The sequence below is a fragment of the Notamacropus eugenii genome, chromosome 5, assembly GCF_028372415.1.
Source record: "Notamacropus eugenii isolate mMacEug1 chromosome 5, mMacEug1.pri_v2, whole genome shotgun sequence".
Lineage (NCBI taxonomy): Eukaryota > Metazoa > Chordata > Mammalia > Diprotodontia > Macropodidae > Notamacropus > Notamacropus eugenii.
Window position 1 is genome coordinate 169,004,203 of NC_092876.1, and position 24,285 is coordinate 169,028,487.

The window sequence follows — 24,285 nt, forward strand, 5'->3', positions numbered from 1 at the left end:
CCATTTTGAGCAAACATAAGTAATTTTAACAACACCTCTTAAAAGTAGATAAGCATTGCCTTATTTCAATAGTGTAAAAACTGAATCAAAATGTTAGGTAAGTGATTGGTCTGAAGCTTTAAAGAGATAATTGAAAATTCATATGTCTCTTGTTTCCTCAAGTATGATACTGAAAACTTTGTGAGTGATATGTGATATGACAGTGCTAGACATGGAATCAGGGGACCTAGATTCAAATTCTATCTTTTATATTTAAATCTTTATCTCCTTAAGGCTTAGTTTCCTCACTCATAAAATAAACAGAATAGCACATAGCTGCTATGAGAAAAGTGGTTAATAAATCTTAAACTGCTATGCAAAGATGAGTTATTACTATTCTATGAGAATTAAAAGTGGAACTTTATTATATCTTTACCATATTTCAAATAAGTCATTTTTAATTTGTTGTTTATTTGTTCTTCGTCTGCCTATGAACTTTGAAAAGAGGTATCGTTCCACTGAACACATTTTCGTATTAATTAAAAGCAAGAGGTTATTAATTTTTTACCCATTCCTAATTTTAAGCTTCTTTTTCTTTTCTCTTCAAACATTTTCTCCACTCTGGTATAATGATACCTTCTTTTGTGAATTGAAGAGTTAAATGGAATAATGTGACTGTCACCTGCATTTAGGAGTAGCTCCAGAAATATTCCCAAGGACATTGAGTTTAGTCAACCACAACTGGTATTGATTTTTCTCTAAGATGGCCCCTGATAGCAGGGCTACAAGTTGGAATATGAATAGGAATGAGGAAGTGAAACTGCAATGAGGGAGTGAGGAGTCAGGGTAGCAGCCATATTTGGGTCAAAACAAATGACAAATACGATGTAAAACTTCATTTGAGAGGTCCGTAACTAAGACATGCATATGAAACACTTTTCTATGAAAGTTCTCAATGACAATTAGCTAGTACAACAGAGAAAAAAGGTATCATATGCCTAGAAAGTAAGAAAAGCAGGAGAATTTTTCATGACTTACAGAATATTTCTACCATTGCTCAGCAAAAAGCTTTGGAGATACCAAATCCATTCCAGTTTCCCTATTGGAGGAAGAAATATAAGGATTGGAGAAATTCCTTTCTCCTCTTCATATTATCAAAAGAAATGAAGAATTCCAGGGCAGGATGAAAAGGAATGAGAGGGATTAGAAAGAAGGAAAATAACCTGAGTGTGCAAGAAATTTTGGCAAGATTGAAGAGTAGGAAACCATGTAACATAAAAGAAAGGGGGCAAGGAAAAAGACCACTGTGTATTTAAATCTATGGTAATGTGGTGAAATTGTACATAGAGCATGTGGAAGTTGATGGTCTTTGGGCAGTTAGGTGGCACAGTGGATAGAGAGCTGAGCGAGAGGTCAGGAAGACCTGGCCTTTGATACTTACAGGATTTGTGACCTCACACAAAACCTTAATTTCTATTTTACTCAGTTTCCTCAACTATAAAAGGGGAATAATAATAATAGCATCTATTTCATAGGGTTGTTGTGAGGGTCAAACCAGATAATATTTGTAAAATACTTAGCACAGAACCTGTGCATAATAGATACTATAAAATGCTTGTTCTCCTCCTTTCAATTCCTTTCTCTTTCTCAGACGTAGGGAAGCAACTCTAAGCTTTAGTAAATTATACTGTGGCTATATAGATTCAAAAGGGAGAGAAATCATGCAATAATGGTGAGAAGGTGAGTAGCAATGGTTGATTCCCTGATAAGGAGCATCAAGAAGACTATTTGTCAATGTAACATGAAGAAAAGTGGCACATTCTCTTGGGGCATATAGCCAGGACATGACTTATTGATGCTTGAGATTTATCAAACTTACTGAAGATGATGGTCATGAGGACAAAGGATGCTCTAATTAGAAAGCCAGAAAACATCACTAGGGATTATTAAATCCCAGGAAAGGAAGGGAAGGACTTAATTGGTATTTTCATCAGTGCTACTATACAAAGGAATGGACTTCCATAGGGAAAGGTAGAGAGATACAGAAAATGAACAGCTGGTTAAGAAGTATCTGAAAATCTAGACAAGTAATTAAAAATAATGAAAAAAAAATTGAGTTTTGGCTAGGGATAGTGAATATCTAGTGAGGACTATTTGCCTGGATTCTCTCAAATTTACTTGCAAGGGCCCCTTAACCAAAAATAGATTTTTGAAACCTGGCCTAATTCTAAAATATGTTACTAAAGAGGTGAGTTTTGAACATTCAGAAAGGGAAATGGTTTCACTAAAGGTCAACATTGTGTCATTAGGAATAGCTCATGTCAAACTAATATTATTTCCTTTTTTCTGACAGTTCCTATATCAGGATGATGGGAGAACAACATTAGCAGAGTTTATTTATATTTCAGGAAAACATGATAAAATTTGTTACGATATTCTCCCAGAAAAGATATAGAGATATGCACTAGACTGTATTATAGTGAAGCAAATTAAAAGTTGGTTGAACAACCAGATCAAAAAGGAGTCATTAGCAGGTCATTTTCAACTTAGAAATGCCCATGACCAACGGGGACAAGGTAAAGTTAGCATTTTGATTGTCTATAAGCTAAAATGATAATGTGTTTTCCTTTAGACTGCTCCTTATCTCTCTTTTCCTTAGACATTTCTAGAATGAGAGAAGATTTGTTTAGTATTCACTAAGGTTTGAATGTCATCAGCTACCAATGTGGCAATTCTCTGTGAATGTTTTTTTCTTCTTTTAATCAGCTTTGTTGTCAAGCTGTTTAGTCATTTCAGTCATATCCAACTCTTTGTGACCCCATTTGTGTTTTCTTGGCAAAGATACTGTAGTAGTTTGCCATTTCTTTCTCCAGGTCACTTTACAGATTGAGAAAATGAGACAAAATGGGTTAAATGACTTGCCCAGGCACATAAAGCTAGCAAGTGTCTGAGGCTAGATTTGAACCCCAGACCTTCTGCATCCATGTCTATTGTTCTACCTACTACAATATCTAGTTCCCCTGAAAAGGTATTTATTATTGCTGTTGAGTCATTATAGTTGTGTCTGACTCTTTGTGACTCCATTTGGTTTTCTTGGCAAAGACATTGGAGTGGTTTGCCATTTTCTTCTCCAACTCAATTGACAGATGAAGAAAATGAGGAAAACATGGCTAAATGACTTGTCCAGGCTCACACAGCTGGTAAGAGTCTGAGGCCAGATTTGAATTCATGAGGATAATATAGTCTTCCTGACTATAGGTCCAGTGTTCTATCCACTGTACCACCTAGAATCACTCTCTTAATTAGAAACTTCCAGATAAGGCACAAAGTCAAGTTACTATCAAAATTCAGACCCTAAACGAATTGGTACAATAAATGTGAATTGAATGATCTAATTCTGGTTAAATATGAGTTAATTAGCAGTATAAACTTGGCAAAATACTCCATTTTCCAAATAGTTTAAGTCATTGAACTATTGGTAGCTATATTTTCCCTTCAACTATTCTACTAAAAATTGAAGATTTTGAATTTTCTGAAGAAAGCTCATACATATATATAAATATATGTATATATATGTGTGTGTGTGTCCTTGTGTATGTGTGTAGAAATGTAGAAATGAGAAAGATAAGGATGCTGTTTCTAAAGACTAAATGGCAATAACCAGTTCGGCCAGTGAGATAACATTTATTCATCTTTCAGTACATTTATTTTCTGGGGAAATGGCACTCACAAAATTAGGAAAAGTTATAACTGGGTTCCTATTGATCAGTTGGCATAGTCAATCCCATGAACTGGGCCCCAGTTTTCAGATTTGCACTACTGAAAGTTAGAAATTATATAATTATTCAAAGCCAATGGAAATATGCAATACAAATTCAAATAATACTATGACTACTTTAGGCATTCATTATTTACAATAATCAGTAAATATCTGTAGTCACTATGAGTGAGTGACCCACTTACTTGGGTCAGAGGATGGAGGGTGGAAAGGGCAGAATGGTAATAAGGTATGTTACTAGCTAAAAACTATGTATGATAACATACGTGACTATTGTCAAAGGTTGCTAAAACGGTTCCATTTTCATCAAGGATCTGAAAAAAGAAATGAGGTTGGAGAATGTGAGCGCACTACAAGTGCATTATGGAGAACAATGAGAAGATGCAAGTCTATCTCAAGCAAGTATTTGTTATATTCAAGCATAATACAGCTCATCATTCCCTTTCCCAAGAATCTATATTAGCTACCAATTGCCTCTCAAATCAAAGTCAAATTCCTAAACAAAACCATCCATACTTATTGCTCTCCCTGCGTACATATCAGACCCCACTGCTATCATCCTTTCATTAACTACAGTAAAGCAAATGGAGTCTCCTACATGACTTACCTTTATTGTTTCCTCTGAGCATTCACATTATGAATCCTATTTATATTTGTAATTTAATAAGGGACAAGATCTACCTACAAGCTATGATGTCCTACTTTTCTTTTCCAGTAAATCATGTTCTCTTTTTTTCCAGGCATTATTAACAGATTACCTTTTGTAAGAATTTTTCCCAGAATAACTATCCAAATGTGATTACTACAATCACCCCATCAATTCTACACATCAATAAATACCATAGTGTAAGTTAGTAGAAGGCGTTTAGAATGAGAAGCCCAGGGAGTCAAGAATATATTCTCCATTTTGCCACAAACTAATGATGGTACCTTGGTCAATTCACTTAAACTCACCATTCTACTTTCTGCATTCATGAAATGGGACTAATATCGGTTGTACCTCCCTCATAAAGCAAATATAAAATGTATTTGAAGGTTATTTGAAAAATGACAACCATTACAAAAATTTAAGATATATGTATATTTGTATACACACATATATATATAGATACATATGCAAAACATACAGAGGAAAAGCTGATAAAGTGGTTAGAGGACCAGCCTCAGAGGTAGGAAGACCAGGTTTCAAGGCTGCTTTTGACACATAGTGACTGTGTAATCCTGGATACATCACTTAACTTCTCAATGCCCTGGCAACTCTTTAAGATTGCAGAAGAGACATTAATCAGAGTTGCTAGAGGGAGTTTCCCCCTCAGGATTTCTTCATACTAACTAAATCCTATGCATAGCCAACTGCCTTTTGAACATTTTGAACTGAATTTCCTCCACAACATCTCAGAATTAACATTTCCAAAACAGAACTCATTATCTTCCTTCCCAAACTCTTCCATCTGTCCAACTTTCATATTGTTATCTAAACCATCACAATTCTCTCATTGACCAAGGTTCAAAACCTTGTTGTCATCTTCTAGTTTCACTCACATCTACCACACAAACCTATTCTGTTGTCAGATCTTTCTCATTTCTACATTTCTATACACATACACACAGAAACACACACACATAGGTATGCATACATGTGTGTATATATGTGTGTATACATACACACATATATACACACAGATATACATACATACATATATACATACTCATACACACAGAGACATATATAATATGCATACCCTTAAGTCTACTCATGCAGCCACTGTCATACTTTAGGACCTCATTATCTTTTTCCTGGATTATTTTAATAACCTTTTATGTCACAAATCTCTACTCTAATACTCCAATCTCACCTTCACTCAAATGAAAAAGTGATTTTCCTCAAGTTCTTATCTGACCATATCATTCAATTCTCCCCTACTCCATCAACAGGACCAAAGTCGCTATTCAAGACAATGATAATTCACCATTACCTCCAGGATAAAAACAAAACAATAACAACAATACCAAAAGAAATCCTCTGTTAGGCATTTATATCCCTTAACAACTCTTCCCATTGTCTTTCTAAGTCTTTTACACTTTACTGGCCTCCTCCCCCCCCCCCCCCATACACACACTGTATGATCTACCTTTTCTGACTTACTTGCTGTTCCCCCAAAAAGATATTATATTTCCTGACTATCTGCTTTTACTTTGATTATTCCCTATGCCTGGAATGTTCACCTTCTATACTTCAGACAGCTAGCTTCCCTGGATTCTTTAAACAGAAACTGGTTCTTCTACATGAAATATTTCCCATTTTCTATATCTTCTACTCTCCAGTCACTTCCCTCTACTATCATCTTCCATTTATACTGCATGTGTCTTTTATGTACATAGTTACTAGCTTGTAGTCACCCCTAATGAAAGGTGAGATTGTGGAAATCAAGGACCTTCTTTGAAGGACCATTACTTTGTTTCCTTACTGCTTGGTGCAGATGATTATTGTTTGATATTTATCTGTATGAACACATGTATCCATATGCCATAAAAAGCAGTATAAAATTTGATAGGTCACTCAGAAAAAGAAAATGTAAGTTAAAATCCTGCCTCTGATACATACTAATTGTGTGATCAAAGTCACTTAAAATATATTTGTCCCAGGCAACTCTGTAAAACTATGAACTTAAAAGCTACAGATGAGTAGTTGATCAGCAATAGTGAAAGGAGTTTCCATACTGGAAATTACCTACACATATGAAATTTCATATATATATATATATATGTAATTCTTTCTGCATGCTATATATTAAAATGATATGATTATGGATTAGTGGGGCCAAATTTTTAATTAATTTTGGGGGAAAGTAAGCTGAAAAAAATCCACAAAACACCATAGACATCCTAGTTCTTGCCAAGAGGAAAGACATGTCAGCCAAAAGCAACACTGTTTAATTGCTAAGACTAATTTACAGTACATAAAGAATGACAGAGAATTAAAAGCAATGTTACTTCACAAAAATAACCAAAGGAAGTTAATGAGAAAAGGATATTGAACAAAATTTGAGACTGATTCACAAAGAATCTATGAAGGAAAACAGAAAAGGGACCATTCGAAGATGTCAAATAGAAGGATTTTTAAAAATAATTCAAATACCTGCAAGAAGGTGTCAAAGTCAACTGTGACAGGGAAGAAATTCACCTGAGTTTACCAAATGCCTCTCCAAAATCTTTTTAAAAAAATTCCTCAAGATATGAACAGGAAGTTTTCAGAGGAAGAAATTAAAGCTATCTATACTCATATGAAAAAAATGCTTTAAATCACTATTTGTTAGAGAGATGCAAATCAAAACAACTCTGAGGTACCACATCATACCTACCAGATAGGCTAACACGACAAAACAAGAAGATGATCAGTGTTGGACAAGATGTGGGAGAGTTGGAACACTGATTCACTGTTGGTGAATCTGTGAACTGATCCAAAAATTCTGGAGAGCAATTTGAACTATGTCCAAAGAGCTACAAAAGTGTGCATACCCTTTGACCCAGCAATATCACTTCTAGAAATGTATCCCAAAGAGATTATAAAAATGTAAAATGGTCCCACATGTACAAAAATATTTATGGCAGCACTCTTTGTGGTAGCCAAGAACTGGAAATCAAGGGGAAAACCATCAATGAGGAATGGCTGAACAAGTTGTGATATATGAATGTAATGAAATAGTATTGTGCTATAAGAAATGATGAACAGAAAGACTTCAGTGAGGCCTAGAAAGACTTATATGAGCTGATGTTGAGTAAAAGGTGCAGAACCAGGAGAACTTTGTACACAGCAACAACCACAGTGTGAGAGGAATTTTTCTGGTAGACAGAACTCCACAGCAATGCAAGCAACTAAATAATTCCCAAAGGACTCGAGGCAAAATGCCTTCCACATCCAGTGAAAGAACTATGAAAATGGATCACATAATTAAGCAGATCATTTCTCTTGTATAATGTTTTGCTTTGTTTTGTTTTTATGGTTTCTCCTATGGTTTTTCATTCTTCTGTGCAATATGACTAAGGTGAAAATGTGTTTAATAAGAATTTATGTGTATAACCTATACAAATATGCACATCATCTTGGGAAGGGAGTGGGGAGGGAGAGGGAAAAAGTCTAAGATATATGGAAGTGATTGTAGAAAAGTGAAAACAAATAGATTAATTAATTTTTAAAATCCCTCAAAATGAATTCTGTAGTGCTAGAACCTACAAAAGGAATGAGTGAAACAAATTTCTGGTCCAAGACAATTTAGAAGGTTGGGAGGTAAGGTCTGTTGCACCAGGGTGAGAGTGGTGCTCTTTCTATCACTGAATGCAACAGCAACAGGCTTTGGGGGGAGGGTGACTGAATCAGTAGTAGTAGCATGACTTCTAGACTCTCAGGCTAGAGAGAGTGAAGGGGCCAAACAACTGCTCAGAAGATATTACAGGGGTCCCTTTGCTGGGACCGGGTACAGAACTCCATTGTATTGCTTATATACAAATCTAGGCCACAGTTCTGGATGACCATAGATCACAGCATAGGCCAGCAGAGTGCTAAACACACCTCTTTTTAGGTCATATACCTTGATGAAAACATACAAAACTAGCTCTGAAAAAAGCTACAGAAAAAAAAAAAAAACAGAAAGTTTGGAATAGTGACACTTTCACTCCAGGATCAGAGCCCAACTTTAACATCAAGTTAAAAAGCAAGAAATAGACCGGGGAAATGAGCACACCAACAAACAAAAAGGAATAGAAAGTCACTATCATGACTAGGAAGATCAAAATACCAACTCAGAAGAAAACAAAGTTAAACTACTATATCCTCACTTTCAAAGAAAAATAGGAATTGGTTCCAGTCTCAAAAAGAATTCCTAGAAGAGCTCAAAAAGCACTTGAAAAATCAAATAAAACAGGCAAGGAAAAATTGGGTAAAAAAGAAGATTCAAAAGTCTTGTAAAGGAGGCACAAAAGAATACTGAAGAAAATAACATCATAAAAATAAAACCCAACAGATGAGGCCAAATAGTAAAAGAGACACAACAATTCACAGAAGAGAACTCCATAAAAAGCAGAATTGGTCCCAAGGGAGAAAATGCACACACAAAAAAAATACACTGAAGAAAATAACTCTTTAAAAATGAGAATGGGTCAAATTGAAGCAGAGGTACAGAAACTCACTGAAGAAAATAATTCCTTAAAAATTAGAATTGGGCAAGTAGAAATTAAGGACTTTATGAGACAAGAAGAAACAATAAAAGAAAATCAAAAGAATGAAAAAACTTGAAGAAAATATGAACTGCAGAATTAGAAAAACAACTGACCTGGAAACTAGATTGAGGAGAGATAATTTAAAAATTATTGGAAACCTGAAAGCCATGATTAGCAAAATAGTGCCTGAACATCTTATTTCAAGAAATGATCAAAGGACATTACCATGATATTCTAGAAACATAGGGTAAAGTAGAATTGCCTATTCGATCATCACCTCCTCAACAAAGATCCCCAAATGAAAACTCAGGGATAGCAGCCAAATCCCAGAGCTCCCAGGTAAAGGAGAAAATGCAAGCTGTCAGAAAAATGGAATTCAACTATCATGGATCTGCAGTCAGGATAACAAAAGATTCAGCAGCTTCCACATTAAAGAAATAGGGGACTTGAAATACAATATTCTGAAATTTTAATTAGGTTTCTAGAATGCCAGTATAGTCATCTTTTGCAATCATACCATTGCAAAAATCAATAGATAGGGTAGATCCTGAGCCCCAGAATGGTGGAGCTGGCATACACTAACATTAATACTTGCCATATGCCTCAGCATAGCCTGGGGAACAGGCAGATTCCAACTCTAAGAATCAGGGTAGCCCCAGACAAACAGACTACCTCCAGGAGCCAGATCTTCCTGTGATTCAATGTATCTGCCGGGAAATGCAGACACACCCGACCTGCCTCAGCACATACCAGACACCAGCATGAGGACTCTGGCTTAGCACTAGACCCTTACAGACCCTTACAGACTACAGCAGCTCACCATGCACCCCCTAAACCATCACCTCAGCTGCAGCATCAGACAAAAGGTCCTCTATGGGCCTTGGGGCAACATCAGTGCAATACCAGAAAACAGCCAGGGCCAGTAGCTCCTGGCAGAAGAAATCTGATACAAACCTCTTCTGTCCCAGGAGCAGAGATCATATTTGAAAGAAAAGGAAAAGACCCAAAAAGACAAGCAAAAAAAAAAAATCAACATAAAGAATCTGAGCATAGAAAGCTGTTATGGAGTCAGGGGAGATCAGGACACAAACTCAGAAGAGAACAACAATATCAAAACACATATGGGCAAATCCCAAGGAAAAATGAGAACTGATCTCAAGCCCAAAATAAACTCATGGAAGAGTTCAAAAAGGAGCTTAAAATCATTTAAGAAAAGTAGAAGAAAAAAAGGAAAAAGAAATTAGAATGATGCAAGAGAATTATAAAAGAAGAGTGAACCTCTTGGAAAAAGAAAACAACTGCTTAAAAAGTAGAATTGGCCAAATTGAAAAAGGATATACAAAAATCAACTGAAGAAAACAATACCTTAAAAAGTATAATTGGTCAAATAGAAAAAAAAGTATAAAAGCTAGAAAACAGCTCCTTAAAATTTCAAATTGGCCAACAGAAGCTCTATGAGACATCAATAATCAATCAAACAAATTGAAAAGAATGAAAAACTAAAAGAAAATCTAAAATATCTCATGGAGAAAACAACTGACCTAGAGAATAGATCTAGAAGAGACAATATCACAATTGTTAGACTACTTGCAAGGCATAATCAAAAGGAAACCTGGACTGTATCTTTCAGAAAATTATCAAGGAAAACTGCCTGATATTCTGGAAACAGAGGGCAAAATAGGCATTGAAAGAATCTGCCAGTCACTGCAGGAAAGTGATCCCAAAATAAAAACTCCAAGAAACATAGACAAATGTCAAAACTGTCAGGCCAAGGAAAAATTCAAATATCAGGGAGCCACAATCAGGCTTACATGGAACATGATGAAACATACATTTGACTGATGGCTAAATGAACAGAACCAGGAAAACACTGTACACATTATGTGTATATTACACATTACATCACACATTAGGTGATGATAAACTCAGTTCTTAACAACATAATGATCCAAGACAAGTACAAAAGACTCACAAAGAAAAATATTATCCACATTAAGATAAAGAACTTGTGGACTCTGAATGCAGATCAAAGCATATTTTTTTCACTTACATTATTATTTTTTCTGGTTGTCCTCTTTTGATCTGTTTCTTCTTTCATAACTGTGTCTAACATTGAAATATGTTTTGTATGATAACATATGAATAACAAGTCAAATTCTCTACCATTTTCAGAAGAAGGGAGGGGAGGGAGGGAGTAAAATTTGGAGCTCAAAATCTTATAAAAAGGAACACTAAAAATTATCTTGACATAAAAAGTAGAATCTCAGTTTACAAATTTAATTCTTTCTTAGATTCAGTTCATCATTTTGATTTGTTCATATTGCAAAGTGAATTTTCCCATGGGAAACAATACAAAGTCAGATGATGAGTACCACATCCCAAAAATATTCACATAAAAATTATTTATGATTTTAAGTAAGTTTTTGTCCCTAATGTGCCTGAAATGCATTAGGAATGATTAGTGCACAATATAAACTGAAAATAAAATGAATTAATCTGTACTTTACCTTTGAGAAGAGTCGTGGCTAATGTGAGGGAGATGAGAGGGAGGAGGAGAAGTAAGGGTTATTGCTTGTAAGGAGAATCTCCTATGATAACATCAGGGATTTCAACATCAGGAGTGTTTTCTCTTGTGCTACTTCCACTAAAAGTAAGACTAACACTACTACCTTCACTTATTTTTCATTTTGTAGAATCACTTTTATGTTTTGACTCACTGATTCTTTTTCACATTTGCTTCTGACTAAGAATGTATCTAATGACACTTGTTTTTGAGGTTGTTTTTTTTCAGAATGTCACCTAAATGTGACATTGCATTATCATTAAAATATTCATGGCTCTCCTTGCTACAGCCTTATTTGGGTGATGTTTTTTCAACAAAATTTTGAGGTTTGTACTGTGAATTTTTGTTCATCTTGAAAGAAAAAAATTGCAAAATATTTTTCCTCATCCAGAGAAGTCTATGTAAACCAGGTTACTCATAAATTAAGGTTCTACTATAATTGAGAAAAATAAAATATTGCAGTCTTTTAGAAAATCCCTTACCAAAATGTATTTCACATCTTACTCTGTGGTAAACATTGATAATAAAAAGAAAGATAAAACAGTCCCTATCCTCAAGGAATCTACATTTGAATTGAGAGGGAGCATGTAAATAATTAGATACAGGCAGGATATATAGAGGGTTGAATGATTTTGTACATTTGTATATTGCTTTCTCCTTTTTACTATGTATAAGTACATTAATGAATATTAGAACCAGCTTTAGGGGGGAGGGAAACAAGGAAGATCTAACATTCTCAGAATATCTTTATCAAAATTTCTCTGACCTAAGAGGAAATTCTGGGTATTGGCATGCCAATGATCTTCTGCACTGCTCAATATTACAGCAATGATTTTAATGCTGGGGATGGGAGTTAGTTTGCTATGGAAACAAATGAAACCATAGCTCAAACCTGCTTTTAATAAGATACATCTTATAGCATCACAGCTGCATCAAGAATTTGATGTCAGGGGAGAAGGAAAACACAGATATCTAGAGGAGCTGAAGGTAGGATTAGAGAGGAAAACAAGTGTTATGGTTTATTAGGATGTATAAATCTGACATTTTGGGGTGAAATTCTCATTCTTTGGTCAAATATATGCGATCAATTTAACTGATATTTACATAACATTGCTGAAAGCAACAGAGGACCTGGGCTTGAGTCCTAATCCTACTGCTTATAATCTGTGGGACAATCGTCAAGTCATTTAGCCTTTCTGTGACTCAGGTTTTTCATCTCTAAAATAGCGAAAATTAATAATAATTAATAATAGCGAAGTTACTTACCTCATGAATTGTTGTGAGCACTAAAGCAGAAAATATGCATAAAATGTTTTGTAACATGCTATATAAATATGTTATTATTTTGCTAATATTATGAAATAAAATATGGTGTATTGGATAGAGAATTTGGACAGTAAGGCCAAACTTCAAGTCTTACTTCTGACACATAGAATTTGTGTAACCCTGGGCAAGTCATTTAAAGACAACTCTAAGTCTTCAAGTTGTAGAGATGGTGGTAACCGACATTGGTAGAGAAAGAAAGTTTCTAAGAATATTCCAAGTTCAAGAGAGGGTAATCATTGAGTCAATAATTTAATTCTTGCTGAAAGCCATGACAGAAGGAGATATGGGCTTGCTGATTTAACCTAAAATGGGGCTGCATGAACTTTATTCCTGAAACCCAAACTCACATGTACAAAGGAGAATTTTCCATTTCTTGAGCTATGAGATGTCAGAATCCAGAGATTTGAAAAGAGATTTGAGATTTTTTACACAGGGTTAGGCTTAAGGGTTATATCATCAGTGAGGCCAGTTTCAAGTCCTAGAAACTGCTTTTCCCTCCAGGAAAGGTTTTTGGCAGGATTGGAATCTGGACACAGAATATAAATTTCTAGAGAAAAAAGGAAGATTTATTGGGCAACACACATATGAAGAGTTTTCTCATGAGTAACCTCAAGTTTAAGAGTTGAGGGTTCAGAATTTCTAGAGAGAAGCAGGTTCCCAAAGTGACATGTCTATTGAGAGGGACTCAAACAATTCATATAGCCCTTGCAACTGGAGGGAAGGAAGGTTGAGAAGTAAAGGTAAATGCAACAAAAGAGAGAGCAAGAGATTTATATATTGCTATCTGCTAGCTATAAAAGCGACTTATTTAGACAATTTACTTTTATGGGAAGACAGTAGTCTGTCTAGCAAACGTGAATTTAATTTTTCATCTAAGGTGTTCACAAACCAAAAGGGATGATAGAAATTGAGGAAGGACCATAAAGGACTTTGTTGAAGATCTTGGGATTCACTCAGAAAGCCAGAGTCTTGACCATTTAGGAAGGTTCAAAATTCACTACTGTTTGGCATTTAAAGTCCTTCCAAGTTAGCTGTTCTCTACTTTTCTAGGCCTATTATCCTTATTCCTATAAAACAGTTTATGGCCCAAATACACTGGCTCACTTAATGTTCATCACAAAAAACTCTCCATCTTCCAAACACATACCTGAAACTATTCTTTCACACGCCTGGAATATTTTCCTTATACTAGCAATTTTTCTTCCACCCTTTAAAATTCAGCTCAGATCCTCACTTGCTGAAGGTTTTTGTAAGTACATCCAGCTACTAGTATTTTCCCTCTACTATTAACTCCTCTCTATTTTGTAGGTATCAAGTATGTGTTTTTGCCTTTCTTTGTATCCTCAATTCTTAGCACATAAGTGCTTTATAAATGTCTACTGATTAATTGAATTATGTACTTTAATTTTTGCTATCTGAACATTTTATATGTATATGTTCACACATTTAATATATATGAAACCTTTAATATTTTAAGAAGCTAACATAACTAACTTTCAAAATTATTAACATGTAGGATAGATGTAGTGTTTATAAATCCTTCCATGTTTTGTATTTATCTAAAGCTTTTGAATTTTCCTGATAAATGACCATTTCAGTAATTGGGCAAGCAAGGATACATTCATTTCATGTTTTGTCATTTCTCCCATTGAACACTTCATGGATAAATATCGTGACCATAAAAGAGAAGCAAAAGTCTTTTGGTTCCCATAAGTCAAAAGCCAATATGGGGTTTTTGTATAGTGACTGGGATAGCAGGGGGTAGATTTGAAAACAAAAATTCTAGAAATGGAGAGAAAACTCAAGAATTGATCAGTATCTCTGGGATAAGTTATTTTTGTGCATTTGGGTTAAAGAGAATTATTTCAGTCTCAGATACCTGGTGCCTAAAATAAAGCAAAGAGAATAAATGATTTTGAAAGTGTAATACTGGGGAAAGAGAGGGAACCTGGAATTATGTTTCATAATGTCTTTGTTTGTCTTTGCCAAGCAGCAATCATGTGCCCTCTGCTGGGGTAGAATTACTGCCAAGTAAATTACAGTCAACCAGCATAGAGCAAGTTGCAGCTGCAAATACAAGGGTCACAAGGAATATGTACAGAGGAAACAACAGATAGAAACTTTCAATAAATACCACTGCAACTCCTTCTGTCTCCTCTCCTCCTTTGCCTCTCTGTCTCTGTCTCTCTCTGTCTCTATCTCTCTCTGTCTCTTTCTCTCTGTCTCTGTCTCTCTCTCTGTCTCTCTCTGTCTCTCTCTCTCTCTGTCTCTCTCTCTCTCTGTCTCTCTCTCTCTGTCTCTCTCTCTCTCTGTCTCTCTCTGTCTCTCTCTGTCTCTGTCTCTCTCTGTCTCTCTGTCTCTCTGTCTCTCTCTCTGTCTCTCTCTCTGTCTCTGTCTCTCTCTCTCTCTCTCTCTCTCTCTCTCTCTCTCTCTGTCTGTCTGTCTCTCTCTCTCTCTCTCTCTCTCTCTCTCTCTCTCTCTCTCTCTCTCTCTCTCTCTCTCTCTCTCTGTTTCTCTCTCTCTCTCTCTCTGTACTGTAGTCATTACCATCAGGTCCCATTTCAGATATCTAAGTCAATCCTTTTCAACATACATAAAAATCAATCTACAAATATAAAAGCAAAGACAGACGGTGACCCTGTTATCAAATTTCTATACTTCCTCCCACATGTGCTTAGCTAGGTGAAGTGAGGCCTCAGAAAGATTGTTTTGATAATGACATCTTTTCAAAATGTTTTTTCTGGACTTTGCATATCCCTGGAGTAGGTAGGTGGCCAATAAGTTTAGTAAAATATATCTGACTCATAATTGAAAGATGGTTTTATAACCATCTTTGAGGCTAGGAAAAAGGAAAAGGAGGACTCTGGTTAAAGGAGGATATTGGTATAAGACTTGAACTTTCCAAAAGGAATATTTCGTTGCACACTAGAGATGTCTCCTGGTGTCTAATTCTTTCACAGTAGGGAAGGAGATGTATGAAATTCAGCTGATTTATAGTTAATAACCCAATTGGGGCCTGTAGGGAAAGAATACTTCCATTCCTATCCCATTCATAAAAGGTTTGATGATGTTAGTCATTCTATTTTGTTTCACCTGCACTCAGCATCAACTAATTCTGAGCTTTGACAAGTCAACAAATATTTAAGTATCTCCTATGTATCAGTCATTATGCTAAATGTTAGAGTATTAAAATTACAGAAAACCATCCTGACTCTCAAGGAGCTCATAGTCTATGCTTGTTTATTTGACTATAATAGCATCCCAACCTTATGAAAGGTCCAATCACTCCTCTAACTTAGATAATATCTGAAAGATCCAGAAGAGAGACAAAAAAAGCCCTAGCAAAAGACACAAAATGATGCTTATATGGGCAGAAGTCTCATTTACCAATATCTTTGGTCAGTGTAAATATTTGACTGAAAGACAAAGTTGACTTCTGGAATCAAATAGGGCCCAGATGAAAGGTTTCAGAAATAAATAGTTTCTTAGGAGAAATTGAAAGTTTCTGGTGGTAGGTGATTCACAATATAAAAAATAAGTAGGAGAAGATTTTTTTAATCTGTTTTCAAAGTTCTGTCTCATTGTTAATATCCAGCTGTGAAGAACATGAGTTTAATTTATCTTTTTAATCCTTTGTAATTGCAAAGATGTTGAGAGGTCAAGACTCAGAACTGCATGACCCACCTTTTAGGCACTCAGCAGGGACTCAGCCTAAAGACAGGAAATGTAGTTTAATAAAGGTCATAGAACAGGCTCAGGCTAAAGACAAGGGATTAAGTTTCATAAAGACATTAAAGACAAGGGACTTTTCATATGAATTACTGGGGGGGATGCCAGAGTAGGATATCTCTGGAAGAAGAGTCTTTTTGTGCCCATGGGACACATCTAACTCTAGCAGACTCAGAAGTTGGAGCTGAGTCATTTCAGACAGATTTAGGAGTTAGGGCAGAACCATCTCGGGCATATTCTGTGACCTGAGCAACACCAACTGGGATGAAGTCTTCACTAATCATCAAATATATCAGCTTAAGAACTCTCTAGATAAATCACCTACCAAAAAAGGGTCAGATAGTCAACATGGGAGGCTATTTCAGCATAGTTTTTCTTTGGGTCAGATACACAGTGATCTATCCTCAAATTCCCAGGAGAACAAGCAGCTCCAAATGTAGACCCTGGCAAGTCAAACTAAGATCCCCAAAAAAAGCTTATCCAAAATAAAATATTTGAGAAGTCATTCATGAAAAAAGAAGTTTCAAATCCTGCAGTTATGCCATCAATATCTGGGAAGGATAATCTGTGGCTCCCTCAATTTTTCCCCATATTGTTTTACACGTGGAAAAAAGGTGAGTTAGCAATAGATTCTGGGCTTGTGAAAGAGAGGGAAATTTCATATATCTGTGACCATTGTTTTGCTGGGAATATACATCATAAGCCCATACTGCCCTGCCTACCATGTCCTTCTTCCCTACCACTGGCAATTTCAATGTACAAGTGATGACTCATGGCACAGTATACCCCTGGTAACTCAGCTTGATTTGGAGATGTGTTATTCTAATCCCAGCTGGAGAATCATTAACTTCTATGATATGTGAGTAGAGTGCAAAGTATTTCCCTTGAAATGTATTTTTGTAGGGAAAGAGTGGGGGTATTTCTATCTCAGGTAGTCATTAGATACGTAGTCAATGGAAGTGTGTGTGTGTGTGATGAGGGGTTGGGGATTATCAGTGCACTATATTGGAAACAGTATTGGTTTCAAAGTCAGGAAATTTGTCCACAGTCTGGGTTTGGTCACTGTCTAGCTATAGGATACTGGGAACATTGCTTTCCTTCTCTGACCTTCAGTTTTCTCAACTATATAATAAGAAAGTTTGGCTACATTACCTCTAATATCCCTTTTATCTCTAACATTCAAAATCCTGTAATATGTTCTGAGATTGAGATGTGTAATGCAGTATACCTCAAGATCTCTTGAGGAAAACCACAATAAATCCCACCTCACCAAATGCTATTGACTCATATTCTTCTCTGAAGGAGTCCTATCACTTGTGTCAGTGACTGAAAGATTTCTCCAAGAAGGTTTCCTCCTCTGGGAAGACATCTCATATTTCTTTGGTGTCCTTCAGTATATAGCATCAATACCCAAAAGATCTGTAATTTTGAATCTTGAAACCCAGAAGCATAATCCTGACTACTCTATGAACTAATTGACTTCATATTGTGAACTATAGGAATGACTTGAACTGTGTCCTTAAAAAGTAAGCAAAACTGTTATGTTCAAAGGAGGAAAGGAGGTTTTCCACATAATGAGAATGCTATGAGCAAGGGTATAGAAATTTAATGGCACAAAGAATGATCAGAGATAATGAGTAGATCAGTTTGGCTTGAACAACAGATTAGGTAGAGAAGTAATATGATTCCCTGATGTAGAGAGATAAGTAGAAAAAATTTAATTCAATAGGCAGTAATGAAGCATGGAAGCAGCATGGTGATATTATAAAAAGAGGTTTTGAAGAAGAGGAAATTGTCCACCAAATACAGGATGGATTGCAGTTGGAGTAAAGCAGGATGAAATCAGGAGAAGGGAGAGATTAAATGTAGAAAATCTAAGTTTCAGTAGTTCATAAATGAGAAGGGTCTTACCTAAACAACACTAAGGTAGTGATGACCACTAAATATTTTGATAAGAGAATTTACCGGATGTGGTGACTGGCAATAAGTAAAATGAAGAGGGAACAATAACAAAATGCCACTGGGGGGTTGAGCTTGTGTGATGAAGAAAATCTATAATTCCATTAACAGAAATTGGGACTCCTAGAAGCTCAGAACTTTTTGTTTGTTTGCTTCTTTTAAATTTTAAGGAGGTAAAAGAATAAGTTATTTTGTATACATTGAACTAGTTAATGACAGGACATCCAGGTGATATCTAGCAGGCATCTGGAGATGTGGAACTGGCATTAGGGAGGTACCTCAAGATATATATGTTGGAAATATGATTATAGCTACATCTTGGGAATGGAAGAGGGCTCAACTGAATATATAAAGAAGGAAGAACAGAGAAGCAGAGAACTGAAGCTCCAGAGGAAAATCACAATTAAAGAGTAGAGAGGCAAAAAAGGATCAGTAATGGTTTGATATAGAGATAAGGAGAATACAGTGTCACAAAATCCAAGGAACAAAGCTTTATTGAACAATAAAAAAGGGCTCAGAAAGATCAAAGGAAAGAAGCCTGAGAAAAAGATCCTTTACTTGGTGATACAAAGCAACTGTTCATATATAGGTTATTCATAGAATGAGAAAACTAGTCATAATAACAAGTTCATGAATACTGCCCCAAAATTGTTATTCCCTTTTTGGAGATATGTCCTGCCTTTCAACCTTAGAACCAGATAAGTATAACATAGAATCCAAATTTTAGAATGGAAAGGAAAATTTAGACTTTTTTGGCCAGTCATTTCAATCACACTTTGCCTAAGACCCTTGCATTCTTGCATCCCTTAACAACCTGTCATAACAGTCTGTCTTGTAAGTTAGAGTCTAACCCTTTGACCTACTTGTCAGTGTCAGTTTGGAAAGCACTACTATAAAGAAGCAATAAAAACATGCTCACCGGATCTATTAAAAATCTGGACTCACAACCCCAAGGATGTCCCTTGTGTTAAAATAGTATTGCTTTGATTGTTCATATTTTGAATTCCAATTGTTAGCCAATTTGGCTACCCTAATCTTTAAATCCCCAACTCTTTTCCTACCCATTCTACTTCACTGTCAAAATTGAGATCATCTGACATGATCTTCCTGAAATTACCCTCTCACATTTTTTTAGTTTCATTTTATGCCTTTATTTGTACATTATTTACTAATATACTGCTTTGCCCCACTTGAGTCTTTTTTTATAACTAAGAAAAATTAATTTAAGTCAACATAGCCAATTATATGAAAGCATTTGCAACATTCTTCATCTATAGTCCCACACAATTCCCATGAAGAGGTGGCCCATGTTTTACCCTTTGTTTTCTAGGGATAATATTGTTCATTAATAAAAACTAGCTTGACTGCTTTTCATTTTTAGCTCCTTTATATAACTGTATTCATTGCGCAGATTGTTATCCTGTCACTGCCTACTCTACCTTGTATCACTTCATATAGATCTTCCATAGGTCTATGAATTTGCTATATCTTTATCTTCTTATAACATGAGAGAATTTGCTTACATTTCTAAATCACAGATCAGTTATTTCCAGGCAGTGGGCATTCAATTTCCTTCAGTATTTTGATAACACACATGCAGAAACAAACAAAAAACATGGCTATTAGTGTATTTCAATATATATTACCTTTCTGTGATTGACCTTTTGGAAATAAATTACTAATTATGGGATCACTAAATCAAAGGGGATAAACACTGGAGTGACTCATCTAAAATTATTCCAAGTGTTTGGATCAAATCATTGCTGTACCAAAAAGGAATGATCATGCTAGTTTGTGTACAATCCATTCAATATTGGATTATTTCAAACTTTTATAATTATGAAGTAATATTTTAGTTCTTTGAACTACCACTCAGTGATTTTGAGATTTTATATGGTCATTAATCTTTCTTCTTTGAAAGAATTTTGTTCATATCCTGCGACCATGTATATATTTACCAATCCCTCAACCTCAAATTTTCTCAGTAAATACTCATCTCATCTTCTCTCTATCTTGTCTCAGAGGAAAGAGGTACTCTTCTTTCAACTGTATATTAATCATTTCATTTCCTGTCTAGAACCCATTTGTTCCTGTCTCTTGGGAAGACATTGTTCTATAAATAATTCCTAACCTCAGAGGCATGTTCAGTCCCTCCCTCCCCACTGTCTTCTTCCTCACTACCTACATATATTCTACTTTTCTTGTGTCAAAAACAAACAAACACAAAAGAAGTAAAATTAGTTTTTCTTGGACTTTTCCTATTCCTGAGCTAACATTTTTTTCTTTCATTTCAATATTAATTTTCTACAATCTGGCCTCCACTACTATCATTCTACTGAGACTGGCATCTTAAAATTTTTCTCTTGCCTTTTTTTCTTAAATCCTTATCCTTCTTGACCCCTTCAAAATGCTTTGCACTAACATATTATATTTTGAATATTTTGCCTCCCTTCGCACTCAATGATCATACATTATTCAAGTTCTTCCTATAAATCTTTCACCATTCCTCTGTCTCCTTTGCCAGCTCATTTTCTTCTTGCCTACACAATACCTACAGGTAGGGATCCTGAATTTATAATATCCTAGATTTAGATTTGGAAAGGAAAATTAGTGGTCACTCAGTCCAATACTTTCACGTCATAGATAAGAAAATTGAGGCCCAGAGAGTTTAACTCACTCATCACAATAACCCACATAATAGGTTTCTGAACCAGAGTTGAATCCAGAAATCCTAACTCCAATTCCATGAACAGTCTCTATTATAACAATCTTCTCCATATCCTCTTTACCTTACTACATTATACTTTTGGGCATGTTTCATTCATTCCTAATGTTTCCTCTATTAATTCTTTGTGGTTGATCTTCAGATCACCATTCCCAGTGACTAACTACTGATTAATTTCATCCATAAGTTTCCTACTTTCTTCAAGAACATCTCCACATGATTGTCAATCTGACATTTTAAAAGGAACATGTTCAAAATACAAATACATATTTTCCTCTGGACTATTTAATTTTTGTGATTGGCTAATTTCTGAACTTGAATTACCTGAACTTGAAAGTGGAATCATCCTTGTCTTCTCCCTCTTCTATGCTCCATAGTTATGAAGTCACCAAATCCTATTGATTCTATCGCCCAATCTACCTTCTATAACAAACACCAAGCTTTTAAAATAACATGGGTTATTGAAAAACCTTCCAATGTGGAGGAGCGTTGATCCCTTTTTCATGTGTTAAGTACTTCTATTCTGGGCTTCATCCTGACAGAAAAGTATCACTACTTTAGACATATATTATTAATAGAAGATAAGCATACATGACAGCTTGATGGCACAGTGTTTGGTCTGGAGTCAGGAAGACCTGAGTTCAAATCTAGCCTCAGACACTTGCTAGCTTTGTGACCCTGGCAAGGCACTTAATTCTATTTGCCTCAGTTTCCCCATATATACAATGAGTTGGAGAAGGAAATCGCAAACCACTCCAATGCCTTTGCCAAGAAAACACCAAACAGGTTCATGTAGAGTTGTCCACGACTGAAACAACTGAACAGTAACAACAAAAAATAAGACATAAATATGATGAGTAGGTCATTACCAATTGTCATTACCAGAATAAATAATAACCATAATGATAAAATTTAAAAACAAAGAGGGTTTATTGAGTTTGCCAGCAAGGGAGCTCCTAGGGCAGAAGCTCCCCAAAGGAAGAAAAGGAGAAGGCTTATATAGGTATTAATTAGACAGGAGGTAAATTAGGTATGGGGCATCTCTTGACTGGACAGGTTTTGTTAATGTGGCCTTGGAGATAGGAATAAGGGAAGTATAAGAGGAAAGGCAATTGTTTTGGCTAGCTATTTCTGTAACCCTGCCCTAATGGACTGTTCCAGTTACTTGCTGTTTCAATAGAAAGGAAGGATGCAAACAGAGCAGTGGCTGCAATACACAGGTCTCGGGAAAACCATTGAGAAGATAAAGCCAAAATGGAGTTGCTTTAATTTTCTTGGCTACCAAAAGCTGTAAAATGGAATATTTAGGGGATAATAGTTAATGAGTGCATGTACAATCTATAAAACCCTACAGGGGCTCAAAGGTGGCAGAGATCACTTTAAGCTGTTGGGTGAATACATTTTGAATTATACCTTAAAATAGATTCAACAGGTGGAGAAGGATAAGAGGGAATTCCAGACATAGGAAATGAAATAAGTAAAATCATCGGATTAGAAAGAGTAGAAATTTGTTTAGTGTATAACAAGTAGTTCATTTTTGCTGGAGTGTAGCCAAAATGGAGTGATGATAGTCTGAGATGCTGGAAAGTTAGGTTAGAACAAAATTTTGAAAGATTCTAATCTGATCCTCTTTCATTACCTCTTATATATCACTGCCAAATGAATATCCCTAAAATAGAATTCTGATTGCATGACTCTCCCGTTTAAAACAAAATGTATAATCATTTTCTATTGCCTATCAAATAAATTCTAAACTTCAAGCCTGGCACCTAATGTGCTCCCTAATCTGGTCTTACTCAATAATTTCTATCTTATGTCCTCATATGTTTACTATTCTACAGGCAAACTGAAATACTTCTATCTACCAAATATATTTGGGCAGCTAGATGGTACAGTGGATAGAATGCTGGGCCTGAAGTCAGGAAGACTCCTCTTCCTGAACTCAAATCTAGACTAGGAACACCATCAGTGGGAACCAGAGATATTTTCAGAGAGCCTAGACACCCCCAAATCATCTTAAGCATATGGGAAAACAATGGAGAAAGGTGAAATTGAACATACCTGGCCATCAGACAATAGGGACCAGAGAGAAAGTGCTACATAAGAATCTAGAATCCACATAGATAGTTAGCTGTTCAAGAATCAAAGTTTTTTAGTACCAACACTGTGTGTGTAAGTACATCTCCCATAAGCCTATGATTCTACTAGAAGTTGCCATTACTGCTTCTACCCACAGAAGATGGAAGAATTCAACCCTATTTCTGTATTCTGGGAAAAGCACATGGAAAAAGATGAAGAGCAAATTGTTGATTGCTGAGTGCTTGTATGAGTACTACTTGAAAACATAAGTATCAACATACAGAATCAGGTCAATTCAGTTTTTAAAGATCTGCCAGATGATCATTCAGGAATCTAAAGACATTTCTTATGCCCCTTCAGTTGGATTTATCTAATGGTCAATACTATAATCTCATCAGCCTGATTGACTACTTTCTTGAAGTGATAATCCACACCCCCCCATCATGTTTTAAAAACAGATTGCTTAAGAAACTGTTTTCAACTGTTACCAGATTATTTCAGAAAGCTTCCCAAGTTGATCATGGTCTTCCCTAATCAACCTCCTTTACCATAGGAGAACACTTTAAAGTTCCATTGGGGGGCTCCAATGCCATGTAATTGGAGTTGAATGAAAGACAGGAAGAAGATTTTTTTTTAAAAGATATGATAGTAACACAGAATGTATTGATAGGCATTACTCTTTCTTTCTTTTTTTCCCCTCAGCATGAGTATGCTCTCTATTCTGGATCCGCAGTTAAACTTCTTGTTTGATTCTCCTTTATACAAGGCTTCTTGGAGGCTCTCCTATTTACCATCTAATTTATTGCCCCACTCCAATGTTCTTTATTGGTGTCATGATTATTTCTGGGTCCAACATAACAAGGTAAGAGTTTTTAGAGTAGGAAGAGGTGAAGTTCACACTGAATTGTACTCATATGTAAATATATACTT